The sequence below is a fragment of the Aedes aegypti genome, chromosome 1 (assembly GCF_002204515.2).
Source record: "Aedes aegypti strain LVP_AGWG chromosome 1, AaegL5.0 Primary Assembly, whole genome shotgun sequence".
Classification (NCBI taxonomy): Eukaryota; Metazoa; Arthropoda; class Insecta; order Diptera; family Culicidae; genus Aedes; species Aedes aegypti.
Window position 1 is genome coordinate 165,379,704 of NC_035107.1, and position 5,524 is coordinate 165,385,227.

The following is a 5,524-nucleotide window of genomic DNA, read 5'->3' on the forward strand; positions in this document are numbered from 1 at the left end:
GCATTTACACAAGCTAGACTAGTTGGTTCGTTTGCTTGACTTGAAGAAAAATTTTACATTAATCTTTTAAATAGTGGTAGTATATTAGCTTTTTACAGTAGAAGTGTACATTGATTGGTATTATAGCCTCCACGTTTAGACTGTATCACGTTTGTGTTGTATGAAGATTACTCCGAACATAGTTGCTCGAGATATCGATTAACCTTAAAATTCTACGATTTCCTCTACAAGCGGGTCTATACCGGGTAAGATCAGATTATTAACTTTGGTGGGAGAACCGTGCCGAGAGGAAACGACCTGTTTACGTCTTACACCTGACTTCCACATCTCATGAAGTATATAGGCCTTGTTCCTTCTACGAGGTAACCTTTTTTGCAGGTAAATAGTTTCGACACAATTACGCAAGAACAGATTTTAATATCTGATATACCTCGTATTAGAAAACTTTTTGTTTATGATCCGATTATTAAATGTCTCTTGGAATTGATTTAAACAGTTTGAAATTATTCTCATTTATTTATTTCAGCATTTCTGTTAGAATGCCTGACTATCGTTAGGTACTGATGATCAAGACACTAAATGTGACATTTAAATTTTTATTGGAAAGATGTTAGAAAATAGAAACTCCTTCGATATAACACCCAGCTGTCAAAATATTTTGTTAAATATAAACCTTATTTTTCAACGAAGAAAAGTTTTGTGCGTATACTGTGAAGCATTTCACATCAATGCTACTGCACAAGCTACTACTGATTGAAATCGAGATTTACATACTACATTTCTGTGTCAAACTTATGAAACATACACTTAATTTAGCCAATAGTGGAATTGGAAATATTTGTTTTAAAAAATGTTATCATTATTACTGGAAGACATATCACAGAATTGATAACTTTCCAGTTGAGAAGTCTAAAAACTTATTTTTTGATTCATGAATTTCTTTATAAAGTTCATTGATATTTCCATCAAAAATGTATTACGGTGAATTACATTAGAATTAGTGACATGGGCAAGTGAGCAACATAGTAAACTCTGTAATTTAAATGTTCTTGATGCATACCTTATCCGACAAATCAACCATAGACTTCGAAAGTTTTAGCGGAAAACTTATTTCACAACAGTTTGCACCTGGTGGGTCGCGAGGAATATGCCTGACGGCTAGGTGGGTCGTGCACTCGAAAAGTTTGGGAACCTATGATCTAGAGATTCTTCGTCTATCATATTCACCTGATCACGGGCCGGTAACGATCGATTCCAAGAATTGTTCAATGGAGGATCCGATCTAAAGAATCGATTTCCTGCAGGAGCTGGAGTATTAGAGTGAGCCGGTAATCCACGCTGAAGATGAACAGATTTTCCTTTGTTTGTGCAGCTTCTGACATTGTCGTAGTCTTTACATACTGCAACTAAGTCCTGAACAGTGGAAGCCCGTGATGCTGAGGCGACCACAGCGAACTCGGGATTCAGATTCGACTTAAGAATGAAAAACTGATCTTGCTGCGTCATCGGTGGTTCTACCACTTCCAATAACGCAAATATATCTTGATAATACCTCGAGAAGGGTTCCTCTACAGTTTGGAATCTCCAGTAAAGGTCTCTTTTGATGGATTGGGAATAGTTAGATGGGAGGAATTCTGATTTGATACGCCACTTAAAATCATCCCACGTGTTGAACAAGGTATAATTACGAGTATACCATTCCAAGGCACGACCTCGCAGAAGATGTTTTATACCGCGGATCAAAGAATTGTCTTCTACATCCTCCGTGTCGGCATACGTTTTTACTTGGTTTAGAAACGTAGCCAGCTCCAATATGTTTGAGCTACCAGCGTACGAAAAAGGCCACTTGTGAATTGGTTGTGTGAAACGATATCTGTTGGAAGTAGCATGACTAGAAGTGCCTTGATCCCGGTTATTCAGCAGGTATCTGATGATTTCGTCTCTCACGTCAGAACCAGCTATGTCCACAGTACCCCAACGCTGTCAACTAGGAGCACTTTTGCCACAGAAATACGCAACTCGGATTGACTGAAGGCCCCAAAAAAACGTTAAGTGAAACCTCGTCATCCACTGTCGGACACCCCACGTTGGGCGCCAATATTACGATCTTTCTTCTATTTGCCTTTCAAACAAGTGCGGAAAACTATATAATAATGATAATCGGCTTATAAGATCATGAATTACGCTAGCTCAACTCATTGGGTGAACGAGACCTGTTCCCCTTTTCATTCACGCCCGGCTAAAGCACACTTTTGTTAATGAGGTGCTCGGGCAGCCAATAAGAATGAACCAACAATAAGAGGCGGTTCATTACCAAGACATTTTATATTGATGGCATCATCTGTTCTATTCACTTATAGTCTAGGCCTACCTTACATCTACCCTGGCTCACTTAGCTGCGACCGATGTACTGCCACTTGATGCTCGATGCGCTGCAGGGGCCCCTTGATGAACCGCAAATGATGACGACGAGGATCTGAACGCGCTCTCCATTTGAGCGCTCGACTGCTTTACTAGCGAGTCCAATCGATGGATTGTTGATGAACTTCGATCGCATTCAATTCGAGTCTGCGACGCACTTCGATGATGATTATTTACATTTGATTCACCGCTACCCACACAAACACCATTGCACAGCCTAGGAGCTGATGATTGCATGCACTGCCGAAGTTGTGAATACTCGCTTTATGTTGACACACATATGCATGCGTTGGCAAACTTCTTCCATCCGATTCACAACCACGATATGCGAAATGATTCTTGTGCCAGTGACTCGGCACTAATACCGACACAGCAATCCGCTGCGCAGGTTCCTGTGCGAGGAGTGCGCAGAGAACGATTTGCTGTTGGTAATTTCTCACTAACACATGCGCGCACTGGTCCAACACATTCAATTTCCACTTAAGGTTCCGTCCTGTGATTGAAGTGCTCTCGCTGCTGTGGCGCACCTTCACGATGGCACTAACGATCGTTGGGAGAGTGTTGCTACACAAAGAAGCGTGTATGAAGAAGGCCCTGAAAGCATATTCATTATGAGCCGTGAGCATTACGAAGGATCGTGGTGAGCGTCGTTTACCTCTTGGTGAGAGCCTTCTCGTTATCACGGGTCTTCTCCACAGTGGTGGAACGATTTTGATGTGTCTTTGGGTGGTATGTCAGCAGCTTAATTTCCTTCAGAGCACCTTTTATCAGAAATAATGTAAATTATTTTCTCGTGGGTGATACGAAGATTTTCAAGTTTACCTTCAAATCACGACGAATTTCCAATTTGACGGCCCTTTCTGGATGCTTATGGCATGGGGTTGTTGTGCGGCTGTTGGAACAAGATGGCGTGTTAGGCAATGCGGTTATTTAATGACATGAAAGCTTCACCTTGCGTTGGCGTGGTCAATGGCGTCGTTGAATGTGCTTGGGTGGGCAGTTTATTCTCGTTGACTTCGAAACGTGTGCCTCCTCGAAGTGTGTGCTTCTGTTGAAAATCATTAGGTTGTACACTGAGTTCGCCAGGTGTTTTTACACTGGTAATTTACCTTTCTCGCTCTAGGACGGCGGTAATCAGCTTCAGAGAAACCACATCGTTTTTCGCGTGATTATCATGACGCGATCACACTACAAACCGGAGGGCACGACGATTGTGCGAGAAGTGAATTTGCTTTTGTGCGTCGTAGACGTCGCTGGACAACGTCTTATTGGTGATGCGTTGCTTCGTTTTCGTCAAAGCGTCGCTTTTATATTCGATGCGAAGGGTTGCCAGTTGGCTTGGTATGTTTGTCGCGTAATAATAAGGCCAATATTTAGTCGACATAACTCCACAACGTAACAACCTCCTTGAATATTTTCAGGTTTTCTTACTGGGATTCTTCCAGGAGTTCTTCTGGAATTCTTCCAAGAGTTCCCCTTGGTATTCTTCTAGGAGTTCCACCAGGGATTCTTCCAGGAGTTGCTCCTGGAGTTCTTCCAGTTTTTCTCCTGAGAATCTTCAAGGCTTCTTCCAAAAGTTTCTCCTGGAATTCTTACTGGGATTATTCCAAGAGTTCCTCCTGAAATTCTTCCAGGAGTTTCTCCTGGGATTATACCAGGCGTTCCTCCTGGATTTTTTCCCAGGACTTACTACTGGGATTCTTCCAGGCGTTCCTTCTGTGATTCTTCCAATAGTTCTCCTTGGTATTCTTTTAGGAGTTCTTCCAGAGATTCTTCCAGGAGTTCCCCCTGGGATGCTTCTAGGAGTTCCTCCTGTTATTCTTCCAGGAGTTCCTCCTGGAGTTCTTTCAGTCTTTCTCCTGAGAATCTTCAAGGCTTCTTCCAGGAATTTCTCCTGGAGTTCCTTCTAAGATTCTTCCAGGAGTTTCTCCTGGGATTCTACCAGGCGTTCCTCCTGAATTTTTTTCAGGACTTCCTACCGGGATTCTGCCAGGAGTTCCTCTTGGGACTCTTCTTGGAGTTCCTCCTAAGGTTCTTCCAGTCTTCCTCCTGAGATTTTTCGAGGCTTCTTCCAGAAGTTTCTCCTGATATTCATCCAGGAGTTTCTCCTGGAGTTCTTCCAGTCTTCCTCCTGAGAATCTTCAAGGCTTTTTCCAGGAGTTTCTCCTGGAATTCTTTCTGGAGTTCCTCCTGGGATTCTTCCAAGAGTTCCTCCTGAGATTCTACCAGGTGTTCCTCTTGGAATTTTTCCAGGACTTTCTACTGGGATACTTCCAGGAGTTCCTTCTGGGATTCTTCGAAGAGTTTCTATTGGTATTCTTCTAGGAGTTCCTCCAGGGTTTTTTCTATGAGTTCCTCGTGGGACTCTTCCGGGAATTCCTCCGTGGGTTCTTCCAGTCCTCCTTCTGAGATTCTTCAAGGCTTCTTCCAGAAGTTTCACCTGGAATTCTTCCTGGTATCCTCCTGAGATTCTTTTAGGAGTTCCTCCTAGGATTCTTCCTGGAATTCCTTCTGGGATTTTTCCAAGAGTTCCTCCTGCGATTCTTCCAGGAGTTTCTCCTGGGATTCTTCCAAGAGTTCCTCTCTAAGATTTATTATCAAAGAATCTTTGCAAAAAAATCCCTAAATTAATTCCGAGAGGATTCCAGATATAAATGTTAAAACAATCCCTGTATGAATTCTCAGAGGATATTTATAGATGAACCCATGCTGGAACACAATCACGAATCCTTCGAAACGTCCCTGAATTACCCCTTGGAAAAAATCGAGGAGATATCTCCGGTGATATTTCTGAGTTATCTTTAGAGATAATCCAGGAGGAAATCAATGAGTTACCTTTAGGAATTTTCGGAGGAATTCAATGAGAAACTTTAAAAAAAATCAACACCAACTCTAGGAAACATTCAAGGAGGTACTTCCGGAAGGAATCCATTCAGAACTCTCGGAATAATCCCAGGAGGAAGTCCTAGAATAATCCCAGGAGGAAACCCTGGAATAATCCCAGGAGAAACTCCCAATAAAATCCCTGGAAGGATTCCAGAAGGAAATCCTGGATGAATCCGAGGAGGAACTCTTGGAAGAATATCAGGAGAAACTCATTGAA

At 42.3% G+C, this 5,524-nt stretch overlaps 1 long non-coding RNA gene across 1 annotated transcript; it reads right to left on the bottom strand.

Annotated features, from left to right (window-relative positions):
• Nucleotides 1-2,104: 2,104 nt before the first annotated feature.
• Nucleotides 2,105-3,800, bottom strand: LOC110679073. The gene is made up of 5 exons (XR_002502194.1): nt 3,531-3,800; nt 3,373-3,469; nt 3,244-3,313; nt 3,077-3,182; nt 2,105-3,015 (listed from the first exon to the last, which is right to left on the bottom strand). It is a non-coding gene; the product is annotated as an uncharacterized LOC110679073 (long non-coding RNA).
• Between the last annotated feature and the right edge of the window lie 1,724 nt (nt 3,801-5,524).